The following is a 25,689-nucleotide window of genomic DNA, read 5'->3' on the forward strand; positions in this document are numbered from 1 at the left end:
TTATGGTTTTGATTTGCATTTCTCTAATGATTAATGACGTTGAACATTTTTTCATGTGCTTTTTGGTCATTTGTATATCTTCTTTGGAGAAATGTCTATTCAGGTATTTGATCCATGTTTTAATTGGATTGTTTGTCCTTTTGTTGTTGAGTTTTAGAAATTCTTTATATATTTCTAGTCACTTATTCACTTTCTTAATAATGTTCTTTAATGCTCAAATGTTTTAAATTTTGTATAAGTCCAATTTCCTTAATTTTTAATTTTGTTGTTGTGTTCCTGGTGTCATGTCTAAAAACCATTGCCAAATCCAAGGTCATAAAGATTTTCCTCCATATTTTCATCTAAGAGTTTTAAGGTTTTAGCTTTTATATTTAGGTCCCTTATCCATTTTGAGTTAATTTTTGTACGTGTGTGTGGTGGTTGTCCATCCTCATTTTTTGCATATGGACAGCCAGTTTTCCTAGAAACACTTATTGATGAGACTATTTTTTATATATTTAATGTACTTGGTACCCTTGTTGAAAATCAACTGGCCATAAATGTGTGGGTTGATTTCTAGGCTTTTGATGGCATCCTTATGCCAGTACCACACTGTTTTGATTCCTGTAATTTTGTAATAAGTTTTGAAGCTGGAAAGTATAATTCCTCCAACTTTCCTCATCTATTTTTCAGGTGTTTGACTGTTTGGGACCCCTAACTCTTTCATCTTGTTTGATTGTTAGCTTTTCCATTTCTTCAAAAAAGGCTATTGGAATGTTTATTAGAATTGTGTCAAAGCTCTAAATCTCTTTGGGTGTTATTGACATCTTAACAATATTAAGTCTTCTAATCCATAAATACAAGATGCCAAGCCATTTATGTAGGTCTTCTTTCATTTCTTTCAGCAGTGTCTTGTAGTTTTCATGTACATGTTTTTTATCTCCTTGACTAAATTTACTCCTAGATATTTTATTCTTTTAGATGCTGTTGTAAACTTCTCTTTTAAATTAGAAATCTCCATGTTGGTCAAACCAGATAATTTTACCCAATTCATGTATCAATCTCTTCCCCTTTTTATCTACCTGTAAGCATTTGTCATACTTGTCTCATTCCTTTCCCCCTTCCATTATCTTTAAAGTCTATTTAATTATTCTTGTTAAGGGTAATAAAGGACACAAAAAAATGCAGAATTCTAAAAACTGACAAAGTCTAAAATAACAAGGTGGCTTTCATATGTAAACTCTGCATAGAAATGAAGTGTATTTACATGGCAGACTGGCCACCTTGAGTGGTGGTCTGACTATGTGGACAACGGAGTACAGTTGCCCTGATCTTGTAGAGTAATAGGAAGCATTCTCCCCTATGGTCAGGGTCCTAGGGTCCCCCTGACCTTAGGAGATGTTGCTGTACCTGTTTCCTAAACCAGGAACTAGAGAGGCTTTAGTAGCAGTGCCCTAAGAATTCTGTAGCTCAACATCTAGCAATTGCTTGAAGCCTAAGGCTTTTTTTTTCTTTCTGATTTCACATGTAACTTTTCACTCCATCTTTCCTACTAGAACCTAATTCCTGCCACAAATATAGTAAGTCCCACCTCTTCCAGCCCTCAGCATGATGTTTAGACTTAATTTATGGTTTGTCTCATTCTGCCTTGCTTGACTGTTGTCTTTCCTCGAGTTTGTTAACTCCTTGAGTCTAATACCAGGCATTTTCATCTTTATTTTCTCACATCTCTTCTACCACACCATCTTAGGTCCAGTTGTTCACCAAAATAAAAAAAAAAAGTTGTGTTCCAGAACTTCTTTGATATTAGCCTCCTTTGGGACTACTAACACTGCACCACCTATTCTGGTTTATTTTAGGGTTGTACACATAGGCCACAATGCAGAGACTCTAAATAGACATTTAAGTATGGTTTATACAGCAGGAGTGTGTCTAAGTGCTTTTAATGAAGAGAAATATGAACAGAAATTCATGTATGTGGGAGGTTAATATTTTATTAACAGTAGAATTAAACAATTCAACAATAAAAATTGTTGTAGTGCTCACTTCAGCAGCACATATACTAAAACTGGAATGATACAGAGAAGATTAGCATGGCCCCTGCACAAGTATGACATGGAAATTTATGAAGCATTCAGTATTAAAAAAAAAATTGTTGTAGTAATACAAAAGATGTCCAAAAATACTTCATTCAGATTGATTTCTACAAAAGTGCCCCACTAAAAATCCAGAAGTGGTACTAGTAGTACTAGCAGTTATTGTTCAAGGTTGATTGAGGCGGTGAAAATATGGATATTTCTTTTAAGATGTATTTCATATAAGGGCATATTACAATTCAGGCTCAAGCTTTATATAGCAAATCTGACTGAAATTCCCAACTTTCAAATTCATGAAACTTTAATAGCACCTTGTTGGACCCTATTATTGCTCAGTAGCAGGTCAAAAGCTACTTCTCAAAAGAAGAATAGTTATCTGCAGAGGACAGTATCCTGAACCAGCTGTACAACCTCCTTTTGTTCTGGTCCCTACTAAAAGCTAGCAGCTTTTCAGGTGACTTGGTAAATCGCCAGACTTGCACACCAAAATGAAGAATATATTGCCTCCAATATCCAAAGAGGCTTTGTGCCTCTTTTTTCTTGTAGCAGGGGCCAGTTGCAACAGCTTATCCCTCACCTCAATATGTCCCATGCCACTGGACATCTGGGGGTTTCATTGAGATGGAAGGCCCTCCAGGAATGTGATATTGCTTTTGATTTATTATTTTCCTAGGAAGGAGCAGTTCTAGTGGCTTCCATTTGGCCTTTCCTTCTATAATAGCCTCCATTCCATAAGCCAGGGAACTAATTTGGGGACTCTGCCAGTTACTGAATATGCCTATTCCAATTATGCATTCTGGAACTGAGGAAATAACAAAAAAACTGGGTTGATGAACCACTGGACTCACTGTGAATTGGACCTGAGCTAAAATACCATTGATCACTTGATCCCCATGAGCTCCTACTCTGACTGGTGGACCACAGTGACATTTTGAGTATCCTGGAATTAATGTTATTTTAGAGGTAGTATTTGATAATACATGAAATGTCTGATCATTTTCTTTTCCTTTGGGGAAAGCTAACATAATTTTGGTGTGTAACAGGGTCGTTCCCCAAGGGAATTGGCCCTCCCTTCATTCACAGTGCTCAGGGTCTGTAAACTGTCTCAGGTCTAGGAATTGATTGATGGGTCATGATTCTGTTTTTATGATTCAAATTAGAGTTTTGTTAACTTGGCCTAGAACTTTTTTGCTTGTACAGACCAAGTACGAATTTAGTAGACTGCCCATCTATTTTACTTCTAGGTACCCCATGATCTACTAGCCAGGCCTACCTTGTCTTTGGCTATTACTGTTACTTGTTTCTTGCCAACCTGGGATCCGATTACCTCCTTGTGCTTAAAGACCCAAGGGCAGTGGCAACAGTTCCTACAGTAATATCTGACTTAACCAAGAAGGACAACCACAGATTTTTAAGGGATGATGTTGCTGCTCCCACAAATTCATTCCTGACAGTCCTAGCGTAAGGTGTGTCCTCTGGACATTCCTTGCCTGGATGAACAGTTCTGACCTGATAAAACCCACTCTAACATTCCAATCTCTCTAAGCCTTTGGGTCCCTTCATCTACATTATACCAGGGAAATTTTGGCATTTCAGCTTCAGGTAATGAAGGCCAACTTTTGGTCCATACGTCAGCCAACAACCCAAAAAAACTGTTAGAGCCCTTTAACTTGTTCAGTTTAGTTGAACACCATAAGTACGTGAAATCTTGAATATGGCATGGATCTTGTTGGTTTGTCCAGGTTAGTGTGATGCCCCAACATATCCCAGAGTAATTTGGGCAGTGAATAAAGAAGTACTTGCAGAGTCCCCTTGGGGGACTGGGGAGAAAGGAGGAAATATTCAACTTCCCCATTTGGAGAATTCCTGATATTCTCGTTAGTATCTTCTGAGAGATTTCAAACCGAGTCAAGAGTTTATCTTGGAGGTTATTCTTATGCATTATATAGATATCCCTTTTTCATGTGTGATATATTGGGGTGACTGGAGGAAAGTACCTGAAACAGTTGAGCTGTGTTCCAGTAGCCTTGATTCTTGAAGATGATTGTATAATGGTATAATGTTTACAATGTGACTGATTGTAAAAACCTTGTGTCTGATGCTCCTTTTACCCAGGGTTTGGACAGATGAGTAAAAAAATAAGGATAAAAATAAATAAATCATAGGGGGGATAAGGGATCAGATAAATTTGGTATATTGAAATACTAGTGGCCAATAAGAGGGAGGAGCAAGGGATATGGGATGTATGAGTTTTTTCTTTTTTCTTTTTATTTATTTTTCTGTAGTGATGCAAGTGTTCTAAAAAGTATCCTGGTGATGAATACACAATTATGTGATGATCTTGGGAGTCATTGATTGTACAACATGTATGGACTGTACATGTGTGAAGATTATCAATAAAAATATTTTTTTAGGGTAGGCGATGGTGGCGCAGTGACAGAGTTCTTGCCTCCCATGCTGGAGACCTGGATTTGATTCTCGGTGCCTGCCCAAGCCAAAAAAAAAAGAAAAAGTATATACATATATTTTTGTTTCTTTGTTTTTTAAAGATTCTATTTCTTAAGGACCACTCTCAGAACCAAAATCTGTATTAGTGATGATTCTCCAGAGGGAAACAGAACTGACAGAATATTTGTATGTATATATGAGTATATGCAAATATTAGGATATTTCTTATAGGAATTGACTCATACAATCATGAGGATTGGTAAGTCCAAACTCCACAGGGCAGGCCCAACTTGGGAATGCCAATGTAGGTTTCAATAAATTCCCCAGGAGAAGCTGGCTACTGAAGTAGAGAGAGAAATTCTTCTTCGTTATTGCTGAAATCATCAGTTCTCTCTTTAAAGTCTTCAGTTGATTGGATAAGATTTCTCAAAGGAAGGCAATCTCCTTTGTTGGTTGTAGTTGTAATCAGCTATAAATGAAATCTACTGACTAATGATTTAAATCCATGAAATATCCTTACAGTAACAATCAGGCCAGTGCTTGCTTGACCAAACAACTGGACACCATAAGTTAGCCAAGTTACACATGAACTTAGCCGTCACAGTTATCTTTATTGGAGGGATTTATTTCATTATGCTGCTTTGATCCACTGTCTTGTATTCTTTCCTTTCAGGCTGAAGATCTCTCACTAGCATTTCTAGTAAGAAATGTCTAGTGGTGACAAATTTCCACATTTTTTTTTTAATCTGGGAATTTCTTAATATCTCTATCAGTTTTTTTTATTATTAATTAACAGAAAAAAGAAAAAAAGAAATTAACCCAACATTTAGAAATCATACCATTCTACATATGCAATCAGTAATTCTTAACATCATCACATAGATGCATGATCATCGTTTCTTAGTACATTTGCATCGGTTTAGAAGAACTAGCAACGCAACAGAAAAAGATATAGAATGTTAATATAGAGAAAAAAAATAAAAGTAATAATAATAGTAAAAAAAAAACCAAAACAACCAACAGACAAAAACAAACAAAAAACAAAACAACAACAACAACAACAAAAAAAAACCTATAGCTCATTCAGTGTTTTAACATGATTACTTTACAATTAGGTATTGTTGTGTTGTCCATTTTAGAGTTTTTGTATCTAGTCCTGCTGCACAATCTGTATCCCTTCAGCTCCAATTACCCATTATCTTACCCTGTTTCTAACTCCTGCTGGACTCTGTTACCAATGACATATTCCAAGTTTATTCTCGAATGTCGGTTCACATCAGTGGGACCATACAGTATTTGTCTTTTAGTTTTTTGCTAGACTCACTCAGCATAATGTTCTCTAGGTCCATCCATGTTATTACATGCTTCATAAGTTTATCCTGTCTTAAAGCTGCATAATATTCCATCGTATGTATATACCACAGTTTGTTTAGCCACTCGTCTGTTGATGGACATTTTGGCTGTTTCCATCTCTTTGCAATTGTAAATAACGCTGCTATAAACATTGGTGTGCAAATGTCCGTTTGTGTCTTTGCCCTTAAGTCCTTTGAGTAGATTCCCAGCAATGGTATTGCTGGGTCGTATGGCAATTCTATATTCAGCTTTTTGAGGAACCGCCAAACTGCCTTCCACAGTGGTTGCACCATTTGACATTCCCACCAACAGTGGATAAGTGTGCCTCTTTCACCGCATCCTCTCCAGCACTTGTCATTTTCTGTTTTGTTGATAATGGCCATTCTGGTGGGTGTGAGATGATATCTCATTGTGGTTTTGATTTGCATTTCTCTAATGGCCAGGGACATTGAGCATCTCTTCATGTGCCTTTTGGCTGTTTGTATTTCCTCATCTGATAGGTGTCTGTTCAAGTCTTTTTCCCATTTTGTAATTGGGTTGGCTGTCTTTTTGTTGTTGAGTTGAACAATCTCTTTATAAATTCTGGATACTAGACCTTTATCTGATATGTTATTTCCAAATATTGTCTCCCATTGTGTAGGCTGTCTTTCTACTTTCTTGATGAAGTTCTTTGATGCACAAAAGTGTTTAATTTTGAGGAGCTCCCATTTATTTATTTCCTTCTTCAGTGCTCTTGCTTTAGGTTTAAGGTCCATAAAACCGCCTCCAATTGTAAGTTTCATAAGATATCTCCCTACATTTTCCTCTAACTGTTTTATGGTCTTAGACCTAATGTTTAGATCTTTGATCCATTTTGAGTTAACTTTTGTATAGGGTGTGAGATATGGGTCTTCTTTCATTCTTTTGCATATGGATATCCAGTTCTCTAGGCACCATTTATTGAAGAGACTGTTCTGTCCCAGGTGAGTTGGCTTGACTGCCTTATCAAAGATCAAATGTCCAGGGCGGGCCGCGGTGGCTCAGCGGGCAAGAGTGCTTGCCTGCCATGCCGGAGGACCCCGGTTCGATTCCCGGCCCCAGCCCATGTAAAAAATAAACAAACAAACAAAATATAATAAAACAAGAAAATGTTTAAAGATGTTTCCCTTTCTTCCTCCCTTCCTTCCTTCCATCCTTCCTTCCTTCTCTCTGTCTTTCCTTCCCTTCCTCCCTCTCTCTTTAAAAAAAAAAAAAAAAAGATCAAATGTCCATAGATGAGAGGGTCTATATCTGAGCACTCTATTCGATTCCATTGGTCGATATATCTATCTTTATGCCAATACCATGCTGTTTTGACCACTGTGGCTTCATAATATGCCTTAAAGTCAGGCAGCGCAAGACCTCCAGCTTCGTTTTTTTTCCTCAAGATGTTTTTAGCAATTCGGGGCACCCTGCCCTTCCAGATAAATTTGCTTATTGGTTTTTCTATTTCTAAAAAATAAGTTGTTGGGATTTTGATTGGTATTGCATTGAATCTGTAAATCAATTTAGGTAGGATTGACATCTTAACTATATTTAGTCTTCCAATCCATGAACACGGTATGCCCTTCCATCTATTTAGGTCTTCTGTGATTTCTTTTAACAGTTTTTTGTAGTTTTTTTTATATAGGTTTTTTGTCTCTTTAGTTAAATTTATTCCTAGGTATTTTATTCTTTTAGTTGCAATTGTAAATGGGATTCGTTTCTTGATGTCCCCCTCAGCTTGTTCATTACTAGTGTATAGAAATGCTACAGATTTTTGAATGTTGATCTTGTAACCTGCTACTTTGCTGTACTCATTTATTAGCTCTAGTAGTTTTGTTGTGGATTTTTCTGGGTTTTCGACATATAGTATCATATCGTCTGCAAACAGTGATAGTTTTACTTCTTCCTTTCCAATTTTGATGCCTTGTGTTTCTTTTTCTTGTCTAATTGCTCTGGTTAGAACCTCCAACACAATGTTGAATAATAGTGGTGATAGTGGACATCCTTGTCTTGTTCCTGATCTTAGGGGGAAAGTTTTCAATTTTTCCCCATTGAGGATGATATTAGCTGTGGGTTTTTCATATATTCCCTCTATCATTTTAAGGAAGTTCCCTTGTATTCCTATCTTTTGAAGTGTTTTCAACAGGAAAGGATGTTGAATCTTGTCAAATGCCTTCTCTGCATCAATTGAGATGATCATGTGATTTTCCTGCTTTGATTTGTTGATATGGTGTATTACATTAATTGATTTTCTTATGTTGAACCATCCTTGCATACCTGGGATGAATCCTACTTGGTCATGATGTATAATTCTTTTAATGTGTTGTTGGATACGATTTGCTAGAATTTTATTGAGGATTTTTGCATCTGTATTCATTAGAGAGATTGGTCTGTAGTTTTCTTTTTTTGTAATATCTTTGCCTGGTTTTGGTATGAGGGTGATGTTGGCTTCATAGAACGAATTAGGTAGCTTTCCCTCCACTTCAATTTTTTTGAAGAGTTTGAGGAGAGTTGGTACTAATTCTTTCTGGAATGTTTGATAGAATTCACATGTGAAGCCGTCTGGTCCTGGACTTTTCTTTTTAGGAAGCTTTTGAATGACTAATTCAATTTCTTTACTTGTAATTGGTTTGTTGAGGTCATCTATTTCTTCTTGAGTCAAAGTTGGTTGTTCATGTCTTTCCAGGAACCCGTCCATTTCATCTAAATTGTTGTATTTATTAGCGTAAAGTTGTTCATAGTATCCTGTTATTACCTCCTTTATTTCTGTGAGGTCATATCTCTATCAGTTTTGAAAGCTAGTTTTGGCAGATATAAAATCCTTGGCCGGCAATTTTTTTTATTTCAGCACCTTCAATATTTTGTCTTGGTGCTTTCCAGCCTCTGTGATTTCTGATGAGAAATTGGCCCTTAATCTTATTGGGGCTCCTTTGCACACAACACATTGCTTTTCTCTTGTAGCTCTCAAAACTCTGTCCTTGTTCTTGGACTTTGACTACTATGTGTCTAGGTAAGTGTATCTTGTTTTGGATTTGTTGGGTTTCTGAAGGTGTAATGTTCATGCCTTTCATTAAATTTGGGAAGTTTTCTGCCAATATTTGTTTTAATTTTCCTTCCACCCCTTTCTGTTTTTTTTTTTTGTTGTTGTTGTTGTTCTGGGACCACCATAAGGTGTATATTACTGCTTGATAGTATCCCACAGGACTTTTAGTCCCTATTGACTTTTTTCATTTTCTGCTCCTTAGCCTAAATCATTTAAATTTTTTTGTGTTCTGGTTCACTGATTCTTTCTTCTGCTAGCACCAATCTTCTGTTGAAATCCTCTAGGGTATCTTTCATTTCAGTTACTGTGATCTTCAACTCGGGTATTTCTGTTTGGTTCCAGACTTGGGTAATTTCCTTATTCATTTGCACTGGTAAGTACTGTGGGAGTTAGGTTCAGGTGTCAACTTTTCTAGGTGTTGGTGCCTAGTTCTGTTGCTGTGGACGTCAGTCATTAGCATGTGAAATTCATCAATGGCTGATTATATCTGCAGTCAGCCAAGGGAAATGCCTTCTGCAATGAAGAGGTTTAATTTAATTAGCTGGAGGCTTAAAAGAGAGAGGTCAAAAGAGAACTCAATGCAGCACAGCCCAAGAAGTTCAGCATACCTCATTTCAGCACTCAAAGTTCAGCCCGGACATTTGGAGATACAAAATGGAATTGCCCAGGAAGCTGTTGGAACCCAGAAGCCAGTACAGAAGGCTAGAAAACGTCGCCCTGTGCCTTCCCATGTAAGAGAGAACCTCAGATAAAAGTTAGCTGCCTTTCCTCTGAAGAAATATAAATTTTTAACTAAATAAATCCCCTTTTATTAAAAGCCAATCCATCTCTGGTGTGTTGCATTCTGACAGCTTTGGCAGACAAAAAAACAAGTACTCAACTGAAAATTCAAGGGTGACCCTTTGCAGATTCCTAGAGCAGTTTCACTGTGTGCTCTTTCCCCTCTGGTACTTAACTTTCTAAACTCTAGCTGCCTTGGCCTCCCTGGAATTAGCCTCCTCAATTCAAGTAGGCTACCAGGCTCTGCCTCTGTTCTTTCTCCAGCCAGTTAGTTGGGGTAATCATAGGTCTCACTTCTTTCATTTCTCCTCTTTTAAAGCTTACTGTCCTGCATTGAGTGAAGTTCAATGTCTGGAAACTGTTGCCTCATATATTTGTCTAACCGGGTATGCTGGTTTGAAACTGTTATATACCCCAGAAAAGCCAAGCTCTTTTAATCCAATTTTGTGGGTGCAGACCTATTGTTGGGTGGGACCTTTTGGTTAGGTTGTTTCCATGACGATGTGACCCCACCTATTTGAAGTAGGTATATCAGCTTATTGGAGCCTTTTAAGAGGCAAACATTTTGGAGAAATGTTCAGTCATATTTTTTTCTTTCAAGAGTTTCCTAATTTTACTTTTGGATCATCATTTTTGTATGCTTCACTTATTTCCTTTAATATATTCTCAGGTGAAGTAGATTGATATCTGTAAAAATAACATATGGGCAAAGGTGATAAATAAGGTACTCTAATTCATACATAGTTAAAGGGTCAACATAATGAAAAGAAATTGCAAGATCAGAAGAACATCTGGGGCTCTCTACAGGAGGATAATAGTTATAATCTCAGTTCCAAAAGGTTTTAGGTAGATAAACTTTGATTAAGTGCCGTTCTGTACAAAGGGTTGAAAAGTTTCTATTCCAGTGGTATCTCTGGAATCTTCTGCTTCTATGTTTATAATTTCCATGCATTTCCCCAGTGCTAAGTCTTCGATGGAGGAACCATGTGTACATGTGACCATTTTAAATGCGTCAACAAATCTCAAGGGTTCTTGTTCAATATATATCCTGTTCCTCCACTCATGTAGCCCTGCTTTACATAGGGCTTAAATCTCTCAAGTAAATGGATTTTTCAGGGTCATATTTTGAAAGAAGCCATCTCAAATTGTCCAGTATGACATATCATCTGCTTTCATAAACCAATCAGCATCTTCTAAATAATGGTCATAAGCATAATGAGAAGGTTTAATTGTGTTCCAGTATGGTTGACTCTGCCTTATTTGGTGTTTAAGCCCACAGTAAGGAAATCTTTATGTTCTTCTGAACTCATAAATAAAACTTTATTACAACTTTGAGCCCATGTAGCTTTGACGTGCTTGGCCTTTTTCTCTAAATTTTGAGGTTCTGTCATAACCCAGCAAAGAATTTTATCCTTCTGATAGAGTTTTTCACTGATGTCTGTGTCCTCATCTTTATGCTGCCTGGCATCTAAACTGAAGTTCATCTGTCTTTCTAGGTGATTCTGTCCATTATCATTTGAATGTCTAGCACGAGAATCATTATGAAAAATAGGCTGGATATTATTTTGTTCTTCCAACAAAATACCAATAGCTGAGAACATTAAAAAGAAAAAATGTCCGATTGTTGATCCACAGAAGAAGATTAAAATGTTTAGCCAAGATTTACAAACCATTCCCGAAAGTGTTTTTCATCAGTTCTTTTATCATGGCTTCTTTAAACTTAAGTTCTTCGTTAATGTTCACCTCTCTGTTGCTAAATTTTGGCAAGTAGTCTTGTAATGGTGCTTGTTTTGGCTTGCTAAATGTTGACATCAGTGGCGGCTCCCTCTCGGCTCTCCGGGGTGAGGGTGGGGGTGGTGAGGGGCCGACCTGGGGCCAGCCACCATCCCGGCCTGAGACAGAAGTGTCTCAGGGTGCTAGCCGGGGCACCTCCTCCCGCCCAGATCCTGTCCTGAGAGTGCCTGCCGGCTCCTAGCCACAGATTTCAATCCATTGAACAGAATATGAAATCATGAGTTTGTGCTAATATAAATAAATGAATGAATGCATTTAAAGTTTGGTAAAGAGAAGGACACATGTAATTTCCAAGAATCTACCCAGAAAATAATTACCAAGAAGACATCCCCATAATAAAGTGATCGAAGTCAACATCATCAGTAATGTGTCATCTGATAGAATTCAGTGAGAAGAAAAGGGGATTGTTGCTGTGTTATTTCTGGTAAAGATTTGAAACCTAAACCTAATCATGAGGAAGACCCAGACAAAACCAAATTGAGAAGTATTCTACAAAATCACTGCTCTACAATCTTCAAAAGTGTCCATGTCATGAGAATCCGAGAAAGACCAAGGAACTGATTCAGAACCAAAGGGAAAAAAGAGACCTGATACTTAAATGAAATGCATGATTCTGAGTTATAGCCTATTGTTATGCACGACACTCTTGGGGCCGGAGGATTGAAGAGTAGTAAATGTGTCAGTGTTAAGTTACTGATTTTAATGGTCGTATTGTGATTATGTAGGAGAATGTCCTTTTTATGGGAAAACCCCCAAGAATATGAAGATGAAAGGGTATCAGTTTGTCAACTTATGCTCAATTGTTCAGTATAAAGAAAGTCTTTGTATTGTACTTTCTAATTTACTGCAGTTTTTTTAATTAGAATTTTTTTTCAAAAAGCCTCGTAGCAAGCTAGAAGTTGAAGAAACTTCCTTAATCTAAAACAGTAGAAGGAATGTATAAAAACCTCAAGCACATATCGCACAAGGGTGTAATGACGAAAGCATTCCTTTTAAGATTAGGACCAAAACAAGGACGCCTGCTATCACCACTTTGCTTTGATTCACTATTGTGTTAGAGGTCCCAACTAGTACAGGAAAAGGAAAAAAATGGGGTGTGGATAAGGGTTGGAAAATTCAAAACAAAACAAAACTGTCTTCATTTGGAAACAAATCAGCCTATCAGTATAGAAAACCAGGAGAATTCGCAAATTATTGAAATTAGAGAATTCAACCAGATAAATCAACACACAAAGATCAAATGTACTGCTAATCACCAAAATAGTTGTGAAATACGGTTATAAGAATTTATCATTTACCAGAGCAATAAGAAAACATGAAGTTCCTGGGAATAAATCTAAAAAAAATATGTGTAATAATTTTAAAGACCACGTTATAAAACGTTTTTGAGTTATTAAGAAAAAGACCCAATTGAAAGGGGAAATATGCTTGAGGAAACCTCAAGAATATGAAATATAATTTCTGAATTTCTTCTGAAATTGGTGAAGTCGGCTACGCTGTCTCTGCAGCTGTCGAGCTCCCAACCCCTGGGGAATGGAGAACTGAGTGGTATGAAGCCCCACCACTGAGGAGGGGACCCGGGCCCCGCTAGGGGTGCCCCCGGAGGTCTTGCCTCCTACTTCACCCGGAGTCGGTTCTCATGGCATCGGTTCGCCCTCAAAGGCTCGCAGCTGTTGCTGTCTCTGCTGGCCTTCATCTGTGAGGAAGTTGTATCACAATGTACTTTGTGTGGAGGACTTTACTTTTTTGAATTTGTAAGCTGCAGTGACTTCCTTCTCAGTCTCCTTATAGTGATTGTGTATTGTACTCCAGTCTATGACAGAGTCGATGATGTAAACGTAAAATCATCAGATTTTTATATTACTTTGGAACAGAGTGTGCGTTTTTGTTGGCATCCATCATTTTTGTTGCCACACTTGACAAGAGCTCAGCTGAAATTGTTGCAATTGTGTTTGGATTTTTGGCAAGCTTTAGGTTTCTCGTTGACTTTTTCACTATACTTTGTGAAAAATGACAGGAGTCCCAGCTGAGAAAACCTGAGACTACCAATAGGTCAAAATCTCTCACTGAACCACTTAATGCTTGAAGACTCTGGAGAACAGGTGTGTGTGGTTTGAAAGGATGTACGTACCCTAGAAGAGCCATGTTTTAATCCTAATCCCATTTGTAAAGGCAGCCGTTTCTTCTAATCCCTATTCAGCATTGTATGTTTGAAATTGTAATTAGATCATCTCCCTGGAGATGTGATTTGATCAAGAGTGGTTGTTAAACTGGATTAGGTGACCCAGTTCCACCCATTTGAGTGGGTCTTGATTAGTTTCTGGAGTTCTATAAAAGAGGAAACATTTTGGAGAATAAAGGAGATTCAGAGAGAGCAGAGAATACTGCAGCACCATGAAGCAGAGAGTCTATCAGCCTGCGTTTTGGAGATGAAGAAGGAAAATGCCTCCTGAGGAGCTTCATGAAGCCAGGAGAGAAAGCTAGCAGATGATGCCGAGAGAGAAACTGTGACCTTGTTCACCATGTGCCTTTTCACTTGAGAGAGAAACCCTGAACTTCATCAGTTTCTTCAACGAAGGTATGTTTCCCTGGATGCCTTTGATTGGACATTTCTATAGACTTGTTTTAATTGGGACATTTTCTCAGCATTAGAACTGTAAACTAGCAACTTATTAAATTCCCCTTTTTAAAAGCCATTCCATTTCTGGTATATTGCATTCCAGCAGCTAGCAAACTAGAACAAGGTGCTACATAAGGTAGCAACTTTGCATGATACCCATGCCCAGGCAGAAGCGCTTATAGAATTTGTGTAATTTAAATCACTTCTTTTGAAGCATGAGGGGAAGGGCAGAAAGGCAGTTATGTATTAATATTGGACTGTATGTCGGTCACCACAAATTAAGCCCGGAGGGGTTTTGTTTATATATATATATATTTTTGGTAATGGTTGGAACATCTTAAGTGATAATGTTTTGGGGGGTGTATGGGAAGGAAAATTCTTTAAATCATATAGAATAACTGATGATAAATTATGCTGTCATTCTTTTAGAACGTTTTACTAGGCTCAACTTCCAAATTATGCTTTGTAGCTGTATAAACAGCCTCATTTTGCTTGTCCTATTAGAAATTTTTTATTTTTAAATTAACTTGGTTAGTTATAAGTTTCTTTATTAGTAAAAGAAATGAAATAGATAATGATTAGATTATGTTCTGGTCACTGAAATTTAATGTATATTTAATAGATCAATGTTCAAAATGTTGGTCTAGGCTTTTTCCCTTAACATATAATACCCAGGCTTTACTGCATCTCATTCAGCCTTAAAATTACATTGTGACATTTTAGGATAATTATGACTAATTCTTTCTAAGACCTTTGTATAGTCTAAAATAAAATACATATGGGAGATGTTGGTATTTTATGTGTGTAAAAACAACAACATAAGCAACTCCATGTTTATGCTACACTTTTATTGTTAATGATACTGATTTTAAAAAATTGTTGTATAATTTAACATATAGAAAAATTGAAGGAACTTATATCAGGTCTAAGGACCAAAGATAAGAAAGATAAATCTTTTGCCTAATACAGTGAAAGTAGTTATAAAAGCAGACTTCAGCTACTTACCACATGTCTAAAGAGATGAATTCATGCTGTGATTTAGAAAATGGTCCATTCCCATGTTTGCAGTTGGCATCTGATTATTTCTATTTAAATTAGTACAGCTCTGCTAAGCTCTCTTTAGTGTTTTCTTTGGACCCAGTCATCTTTTTAAAAGCCCAGCTAAGAAGTCCGTCAATGTAGTCTTTTTCATCTATTTAAGATGCTCATGCTTCCTTTTCTGTCTCCTTATCACAGAGATCCATGCGGTACATCATCGTCTGGCAGAGATGAACCTCTGGCTCTCACTCTTTCTTGTTGTCAGAGTGTGTGCAGCATAGAGTGCAGCAGGATCTTTTGGGTCCTTGTTCTCACATAGGTATTGCTCTATTTCTCTTTGGAGGAGAACTTTTTAAGAAAGGGAGTAGCCAGGAGAATCCTGTCTAGATTAATATTGTTGGTGGTATGAAAGAGTAGTCAAACCACTGAAGAGATTTCATAACAAGTTCTGATAATTTGGAAGGATTATCTATTGCTAGCAGGCTGTCATATAGGCAAACAAATAGGGCACTTGGGATCAGGCCTTTCTGACTGAGTGGTTCACAGACTAAACCATTCTTGTCCTTCTAGATTTTTGTTCGCTAGTAAGTGATGAGCCTATGCATCAGGCCCTTCAGTACTTTGGTGGAAGTCTCTGAGCAAAGATATCTATCTGAAATGGTGGAATCATGTTTCCAATTATGCAATTTAATGATCCTATCCTTTTTTAAGTTTCTCGTCTGCCATTTGTATATTGTAGATGGGTTTCACCTACATGAATGTGGCTAATATAGTTCTCAGAAATTGGTCAATATGACCAGAAACAGCTTCTACTCTGTTTACTAACTCAGGACCTTATCAATTTGTATCAGAGTTTGGATGCCAGTATTAATGGTGATGTCACCCTTCATGAATAGTTCTTACTGGGCATGTCATCTAAGAGACGAGAAATTGTTTGATCATTGGGTTTGAAAAGAAAGACCGGTTCAAAGATAACTAGTTTGTGGTGAACAGAAATTTCTCATCAAACTGTACTATCGTCATTTTAAATGTCATCTAGATCTAGCTGGAATTCACAGTGAACCATCTGGCCTGCCTCAGGGTCCCCACCTATGCATTGGGCTCAGTTGAGTTTGACAGACATATCCTCAGCTGACCTCACACATATCAATATCATGTTGGCATTGAACTTAATCTCTTCTTGTTTTGAGGTTTCTCCTCCAGTTGTTTTATTAGTGCAGCAGTAGGTCTCTTAATTGTGCACTTAATCCTTTCCTTTTCAGAAGGATATTATGTTCACTGATGGTTTGGGTCACTCTACAGCCTTCCTTCACATTGTTATGGAATGACTGGTTAGCCTCTTTCTTACTACTGTGTTGTGAAAGGAATTAGGAGTGAAAAAACTACTTTGGTGAAGTAAAACATGGGACCAAAACCCAGTGTTGTGTACAGAAAAGGGTAAAGTCAATAAACTCAAGAAAGTTGGACCATTATGGCAAAGAAAAAGTTCAAACAAAACTTGGGACTAAAAAAAACTGTGGTTAACAGAAAAGGGCAAACAATAAATTTAAAATCATTTTTTATTGATAGCACTTGGTGAATTTGGTTTCTTGTATTTCATACAATTACAATGTTTAGAAAAGTTCTTAAGAATTATAAGGGAAATACACTTATGACACAAAAGTTTTATAATTGCTCTTCTTAAATTGTGTTCTGTTTGGGGACTGGGATATGTATTTTCACATTGTTTATTGCCAATCATTTTTGTATTTGTCAGTTTAAATCCTGTGAGTCTTTTTTATCTTTCTTAATGTTAAATTTTATAATCTTCCTTTTAAATAAATTCATTTAAAATTATTTAAACACTGAAAAAATGTAATTTCTCCCAAATTTGTCATACATTCAATGCAATTCTTATCAAAATCCTAACCAGCTATTTTGTGGGATTTTAAATTGATTGCAAAATAAAGAGCAAAGGGCAAAGAAATACCAAAATAATTCTAAAGTAGATCAAGGAAGAACTTACTTTATTAGCAGTAGGAGCTATTATAGGGTGCACCATGGTTGAGTGATAGAACGCTTGTCTGCCATGCGGACCCAGGTTTGATTCCTGGCCCAGGCACTCCTACCTCCCACCTCCCCCCTAAAAAAGCCATGGAGTCGTTCTTGGTTCCTCTCCTTTCCTCATACCCCCATGCAAATATTGGCCAATCCTGTAAGCCCTACCTTCAAAATAAACCCGGAATCTGACCACTTTCACCATCTATATTGTTTCAGCTTTGTCTCAGGTACCATCTTCTCTAGCCTAAATTATCTGCAAATGGTTTACTTGATTCTTATCTTATTCTGTTATAGTTCTGCTCAACTCAGGAGCCAGAGGGAAGCTTTTAAAAAACAGTTGGGGTATTGCATGTGAAATCTTTAACATATTGGTAGTTTCCATAGATAATTCTATTTTTATGTACATTGTATACATCAGAGAAAAACATGTCTGATAAAACGAGCATTCAGAAGAAGGACCTGTAGATAAATAAGGAAACAATATTCTTATTCTGAGGTATTCTAAATTACCCTACAAGAATTATATTTTAAGCATTTCCTGGGCACACCCCTTGATGAATGATAAAGAGATAGGAAAGATATCTTCTTTTCCAAAGAGAAAGGTCTTTAATAGCAACTGTATATTCTACAGATAATAACTACTGAATATCACCTTGCCTAGATCCCTTTTCTTGAGTATTACAAATAAATGCATCTTTAGTTATATACCTAGTATTTGCTGATCAAATATTCCTACATCAGTGTCCAATTTCAAATTGGTTGGCTGTTCCTGTTTCCATCATATGATGGGGTCTACCTGTATTTTGATCTGAGTTGAGAGCTGTGGGTGTCATATGATAAATACTATGTGCCAGAGGGGAAAAAAAAAAAAAAAGCAGTCAGAGGCAATACAAAGGTGACTCAGTGGCAGAATTCTCGCCTGCCATGCTGGAGACCTGGGTTGATTCTAAGTGCCTGCCCATGAGAAAAAAAAAAAAAAGAGTGTAAAGTAGTCAGATCATCTCACTCCCCTGCTCAAAATCCTTCAATAGAATAAAAGCAGAGGTTCTTTCAATGAACTTCTCATCCACTACTCTCCCCTTCCGTTATTCTACTTCTTTTATATATATTTGGCTATGTAACCTTCTACCTTTTGCCAACCTGCAGACAAGACACTATAGGGCCTTAGAATGTACTATTTCTTCTGCCAAGATTTCTTCCTTCATATATCACCTAGTTAATTCTCTTATCACTTTCAGATCTTTACTCAAAACACCATATTTTCTGACCTCACTATTTAAAATAGGATCTCCCTCAACACTCTCTATTTCCTTATCCTCTTTTATTTTCTCCACATTGTGAGAAACATAATGTGTATTTGTAATTATTATTAATATTTTTTGTTTATTGTCTATCTTCCCTCATTGTCTACTAGAATATGAGCTCCAAAGGGCAGAGATATTTCTTTGCTTTGTTTACCGCTGCATCCACAACATGTAGAACAGTGCCTGGCACAATTAAGAGCTCAATTAACTCTTACTATTATAAATTTAAAATATTAGGAAAAATTATCCAAGTTTGGAATTAAGGCTGAAGTTCATCAAACCCTTTTCTATAAAAAAGCTTCCAAAGGCAGATGCTGGGAAAGGTGTTCTTGACCTTTCACATAGCACCAAGCATTTCTTTATCAACAATTTATTGAGAACTAGTTGCATGCCAGGTACTGCTAGGTGCTGGAGAAACAAAGAGAAGTAAGAACACAGAACCTCACCTGCCAAGCCTTGCAGTCACAGCTAACCACAGCTTCCATTTCTTTTTCCTCTCTGCCAATCCACACAACCAAGTGTTGGTTTGCAAGGATTATGTTCCCTAGGAAAGCCATGTCTTAATCCTGATCTATCTGATGGAGGCAGCCATTTCTTTTCATCTCTATTCAGCACTGTATGTTGGAAAATTGATTAGATTATCTCCATGGAGATGTGACTAACCCAATTATGAGTGTTAAGTTTTTTAAATTTTTTAATTTTTAAAATTTTTTTACATGGGCAGGCACTGGGAATTGAACCCAGGTCCTCTGGCATGGCAGGCAAGCATTCTTGCCTGCTGAGTCACCGAGGCCCACCCTATGAGTATTACTTTTGATTAGAGGGAGATGTGATTCCACTCGTTCCAGGTAGGTCTTGATTGGTTTATCTGAATCTTTTAAAAGAGGAAACATTTTTGGAAAAAAGAGCAGCAGAGCCATGAGAACCATGAGAGCCTGTACAATCAGAGATCTTTGGAGATAAAGAAGGAATACACCCCTGGGGGAGCTTCATGAAACAGGAAGCCTGGAGAGAAAGCAAGCAGACATCACCATATTTGCCATGAGCCTTTCCAATTGAGAGAGAAACCTTGAATGTCATTGGCCTTCTTGAATCAAGGTATCTTTCCTGGAGGCCTTAGATTGGGCATTTTGATAGCCTTGCTTTAATTTGGACATTTTCACAGCTTTAGAACTATAAGGTTGCAACTTAATAAATTCCCCTTTTTAAAAGCCTTTCCATTTCAGATATATCGCATTCCGGCAGCTAGCAAATTAGAACACAAGCCTTCTCATTAAATTTCACATTAATATCCAAAATGAAGGACAGTCTACAAAACAATAGATCTGTAGTATTCAAAGTCAGTGATGCGAAGGCAAAGACAGACTGAAGAATTGTTCCAGATTAAAGGAGACTAAAGAGACATGACTCATAAATGCAACCTGTAATCCCATACTGCATCCTAAATCAGGGGGATATTGTAATAAAAAATACTGATACAACTGATGAAATTTGAATATGGGCTGTGTGCTGGTTTGAAAGGATGTATATTCCCTAGAAAAGCTATGCTTTAATCTAAATCCCATTTCATAAAGGCAAAATAACCCCTATTCAATACTGTATGTTTGAAACTGTAATCAGATCATCTCTCTGGATGATATGATTTAATCAAGAGTGGTTGTTAGCTGGATTATGTGATGACATGTCTCCACCCATTTGGGTGGGTCTTGATAAGTTTCTGGAGTCCTATAAAAAAGGAACCATTTTGGAGAATGAAAGAGATTCAGAGAGAGTAGAGAATGCTGCAGCACCATGAAGCAGAGAGTCCATGAGCCAGCGACCTTTGGAAATGAAGAAGGAAAATGCCTCCCGGGGAGCTTCATGAAACCAGAAGCCAGAAGAGAAAGCTAGCAGATGACGCCGTGTTTGCCATGTGCCCTTCCAGCTGAGAGAGAAGCCCTGACCGTGTTTACCATGTGCCTTCTCACTTGAGAGAGAAACCCTGAACTTCATTGGCTTTTCTTGAACCAAAGTATTTTTTCCTGGATGCCTTAGATTGGGCATTTCTATAGACTTAATTGGGACATTTTCTCAGCCTTAGAACTGTAAACTAGCAACTTATTAAAGTCCACTTTTAAAAGCCATTCCATTTCTGGTATATTGCATTCCGGCAGCTAGCTAACTAGAACAGGCTGTATATTTGACAACAGTATTATATCAATGTCAAGTTTTCCCCATTTCAGTCATTGTACTATGGTCATGTAAGAGAATGTCCTTGTTCTTAGGAAATACATGCTAAAGTATTTGGGAGTAAAGGGCATGATGTCTGAGGAATAAAGCAAATGTGCCAAGATATTAACAATTAGTGAATATGAATGAAAAGTATTACGAAAGTTCTTTGTGTTATTCTTTTCTTTTAACAGCTTTTTGAAATATAATTTACATACCATACAACTCATCCATTTAGAATTTACAATTCAATAGCTCTTAGTATGTGCAACCATCACCACAGTCAATTTTTTAAAATTTTCATCATCATGTCAAAAAAGAAGCCCATGCTCTTTAGCTATCACCCCCCATCCCTCCATCACTGTAACCCCATGCTCCAATCCCTAATTTACCACTAATTTACTTTCTGTCTCTATAGGTCCTGTATTCTGGACATTTCTTGTGAATGGAATAATATGATATGTGGTCTTTTCTGACAGGTCTGCTTTACTTACTATAATGTTTACCAGGTGCATCCATATTGCAGCATGTATCACAACCTCATTCTTAAATGGCTAAATAATATTCCATTGCATGGAATTTTATTTTATTTTTTCAAATGTTTGTTGATGGGTAGTTGGGTTCCTTCCACCAGTTGGCCATTATGAATAATACTGCTATAAACATTCATGTACAGGTTTTTGCATGGATGTGTTTTTCATTTCCCTTTGGTGTATACCTAGGAGTGTTTGTTTGGTCATATGGTGACTCCATGTTTAATTATTTGAAATCAAACTTGCATTTCTGGGATTAATTTCACTTGGATTGAAATTGGTGTACAATTCTTTTTATTCTTTATTTTTATTTTTATTAATAAAACATAACATACAAACATGAACATTCTTAGCATATGAACATTCCATTCTTGGTATATAATCAGTGACTCACAATATCATCACATAGTAGCATATTCATCACCATGATCATTTTTTAGAACATTTGCATCACTCCAAAAAAAGAAAAAAGAAAAAACTCATACATATCATACCCCTTACCCCTCCCTCTCATTGATAGCTAGTATTTCCATCTACCCAACATATTTTAACCTTTGTTCCTCTTATTTTTTCTATACCCCTTACCACTCCCTTTCATTGATCACTAGTATTTCAGTCTACTCAATTTATTTTAATATTTGTTCCCCCTATTATTTATTCATTTTTTTAAACTTTTGATCATTCTGTTCTACATATATAATCAATAATTCACAATATCATCACATAGTTGCATATTCATCATCATGATCATTTCTTGGAACATTTGCATCTATTCAGAAAAAGAAATAAAAAGATGTCCTGACCCGCAGGACAGTCAACGGGGTCCGCCACCTGCTGAGGGAAGAATGGCTATGGGACAGAGAGACGCAAGAAGGACAGCAAGACAGGATTCTGATCAAGCTGCAAATTTTATTAGGCTAGCTGGGTGTATATATACCAGCTTGGGAGGGGAAGTAGAGTATGTGGAGCATTATGATAGGAGGGAGTTCGCGCCGGCGGGAAAGACTGGTTAGATAATTGGTGGGGAGTTCGCGCCGGCGGGAAGGTCCCGGCGGGAACCTATTTCCGTGAAGAACCTTGTTGTACTAAGTAGGTGCTGTTGCATCAGCCAGGGTGGCCATGTTAGCCCAGTCGCCATCTTAGGCTAGCCTCTTGTCCCCAACAAAAAGAAAACAGAAAAAAGTTCATACATACCATACCCCCCACCCCTCCCCCTCACCGATCACCAGCATTTCACTCTAAATTTATTTTAACATTTGTTCCCCATATTATTCATCTTTATTCCATATGTTTTACTCATCTGTTGATAAGGTAAATAAAAGGAGCATCAGACAAAAGGTTTGCACAATCACACAGTCACATTGTGAAAGTTATATCATTATACAATCATCTTCAAGAAACATGGCTACTGAACACAGCTCTACAGTTTCAGGCACTTCACTCTAGCCTCACTAATATACCTTAAACTAAAAAGGGGATATCTGTATAATGTGTAAGAATAACCTCCAGGATAACCTCTTGACTCTGTTTGAAATCTCTCAGCCACTGACACTTTATTTTGTTCATTTCTCTCTTGCCCCTTTCGGTTGAGAAGGCTTTCTCAATCCCTTGATGCCGTGTCCCAGTTCATTCTAGGATTTCTGTCCCATGTTGCCAGGGAGGTTTACACCCCTGGGAGTCATGTCCCATGTGGAGAGGGGGAGGGCAGTGAGTTTGCTTGCCGTGTTGTCTGAGAAGGAGATAGGTCAAATGTGAGCAACAAAAGAGGCTCTCTGCGGGTGACTCTTAGGTGTAATTCTAAGTAGGCTTAGCCTATCATCTTTGCGGGAATAAGATTCATATGAACAAATCCCAAGATTGAGGGCTCGGCCTATTTCTTTGGTTGTTCCCACTGCTTGAGAGAATATTCCAGGGATTCTCCAAATGGGAGAGTTGAAATTTCCCCCTTTTCTCACCATTCCCCCAAGGGGACTTTGCAAATACTTCTTTAATTCACTGTTCAAATCACTCTGGGATTTATCGGGATATAACACCAGACAGACTTAAAAATTCTCATGCCCTATTCAAAGTTGCATGTATTTATGGTGTTCAACAGTTCTTTTCATACGTTGCTGGACATTTGTTGAGGATTTTTTTTTTTTGTATGCTGTATGGTTGTCAAGGATTTTTCATTCATATTCATAAGATATATTCTTTAGATATATATATCTAAAAAGATATATATGTCTAAAATATATCTAAAAGATATATTCTTTTCCTGTGATGTCTTTGGTTTTGTTATCAGCATAATATTGATCTCATAAAATTAGTTGGAAAATGTTGTCTTCTTTTTTTTGGAAAAGTTTGTGAAAAATTGCCATAAATTTTTCTTTATATGTTTCATAAGATTCAGCAGTGAAGGCATTTAGGCCTGGGCTTTTCTTCGTGGTTAGTTTTCAGATTCTGTTTCACTTTCATAGATCTATTCAGATTGTCTATTTCTTCTTAAGTTAGTTTTGGTTGTTTGTGTCTTTCTAGGAGTTTGTCCATTTCATTGAAGTTATCTTTTGCTGACATACAATTGTTCTTAGTATTTTCTTGTAATTTTAATTTTTGTAAGGTTAGTAGTAATGTAATTTCTTTCATTTCTGATTCTAATGATCTGAGTCTTCTCTCTTTTTGTTTGTTTAGTTTAGCTAACATTTTTTCGATTTTTTTGATCTTTTCAACAATAAACCTAATTTTGGTTTCATCTGTTGTTCTCTATTTTTCTATTTCATTAATTTCCACTCTAATCTTCATTATTTCCTCCCTTCCACTTTTGTTTACTACTCTTTTTCCAGTGTTTTAATGTGGAAGTTTATATTATTGATTTTGGATTTTTCCTCTTTCTTAAAATAGGCATTTACAGCTATAAGTTACTCGCAAGCACTACTTTCCCTGAATCTCATAAGAAAAGTTTTCTCCTACTTTCTCTGTCTCTCCTCTCCTTCTGGTACTCCCATTGCAAATATGTTGGTGTGCCTAATGGTATCTCACATATATCTGAGATTCTTTTCATTTTTCTACATTCTTTTTTTCCTCTCTAGTGTTTGGCTTGCATAGTTTCTGATTTAACTTTAAATTCACTTATTCTTTCTTTTGCCAGTTCACATCTACTGTTGCACTCCTCCAGTGAGTTTTTCATTCAGTTATAGTATTTTTTCACTCCAGAATTTCTATTTGGTTTCTTTTATAATTTTTATCTCTTTATTGATATTCTCCACCTGATGCAACATTGTCATCATACCTTACTTTACATCTTTAATCATGGTTTCTTTTTGTTCTGTGAACATGTTTATAATGGCTACTTAGGAAAGTCTTTTTCTGATGAATCTTACATCTGGTGGCTCTGTTGCCTGCTTTTCTTCCAGTGTATGGGCCATACTTTCCTGTTTTGTTTACATGCCTCATGATTTTTTGTTGGAAACTGGACATTTTAGATAATATGTTTTAGTAACTCTGAGTACTAGTCTTCCACACTTCAGGGCTCGTTATTGTTATTTCTTAGTTTAGTGACAGGTTGGATTATTTTAGTGAAGTCTATTACCTGCTTACTCCATCCCTTTGTACCACACCCCCACCCCCACCCCCACCCCCACCACCAGGTTGTTAAACTTCTGATGTTGCTCCTCAGGGAAGTACAGCTTTGGGTCTATCTATAGTCACCCCGAATGACTGGCAGGGCTCCCATCATCTCTTAGCTTGACCACACATAGCTATTATGCTGCTCTATGTTTTTAACAATGCCCTGGGGCATAAATTGCTCTACAACCAATCCAATCTAATTCTGGCAACTTTGAAGGAACAGTTTTTAAAGTCAATGTTTGATATTTGTTAAGACCCTAGGAGATTTCCTTCCAGTTCACTCATTCCCTGGTTCTCTCCTGCAAATTAGGAGGCTTACTATTTAGCATGTATCTTGAATTTACTTCCAATTGTCTTTCATTGCAATCTCCATGGTTTTTGAGAGTGTCTTCAGGCTTGAACTTCTCCATGCTCTGTTACAAATGAAGTCTGTTCCTTTGGGAGGTGATTAGGAGTTATCTGTCTTTTGACCTGCTTCTCCCCCAGGCACAATATCTGATTCTGGAGCTGGAGGTGGGAACAATGTTAAACTACTCTGGAGTAACACCCCTGGTCTAGAAGCTGAGCACTCAGTCAAGGGAGCTCAGGAGCAGTATCTTGAGGTTCCCTTTGCTTGCCTTTCCTGGCATGGAGCCACCACCTCATGAATGGGGAACATTAAGATCCATAATCTTAGTGCACTGGGCTCAAGGTAGAACCTTTGTTCAACCAGTGGGGACTGAGTGGAAGAAGGAAGTTCCCTCTTTTCAATTGCAACAAATAATTGGGGCAGGATGAGAAATGCTGATGTTTTGCTACTTCCAGGAACTTTCGACCTGGGACTAGGGGAAGTGGGAGCCCTGTG

The 25,689-nt window shown here is 37.2% G+C and overlaps 1 non-coding gene and 2 pseudogenes across 1 annotated transcript; 2 read left to right on the top strand and 1 right to left on the bottom strand.

The window, feature by feature from the left end:
• Positions 1-2,017: 2,017 nt before the first annotated feature.
• LOC143678441 (U6 spliceosomal RNA) lies at positions 2,018-2,124 on the top strand. The gene has a single exon (XR_013173250.1). It is a non-coding gene; the product is annotated as a U6 spliceosomal RNA (small nuclear RNA).
• An 8,174-nt stretch (positions 2,125-10,298) lies between these two features.
• On the bottom strand, positions 10,299-11,395 carry LOC143675843 (glycoprotein-N-acetylgalactosamine 3-beta-galactosyltransferase 1 pseudogene; annotated as a pseudogene).
• Positions 11,396-13,029: 1,634 nt separating this feature from the next.
• On the top strand, positions 13,030-13,680 carry LOC143676496 (CKLF-like MARVEL transmembrane domain-containing protein 6 pseudogene; annotated as a pseudogene).
• Positions 13,681-25,689: the final 12,009 nt, after the last annotated feature.

Source organism: Tamandua tetradactyla, chromosome 3 (genome assembly GCF_023851605.1).
Source record: "Tamandua tetradactyla isolate mTamTet1 chromosome 3, mTamTet1.pri, whole genome shotgun sequence".
Classification (NCBI taxonomy): Eukaryota; Metazoa; Chordata; class Mammalia; order Pilosa; family Myrmecophagidae; genus Tamandua; species Tamandua tetradactyla.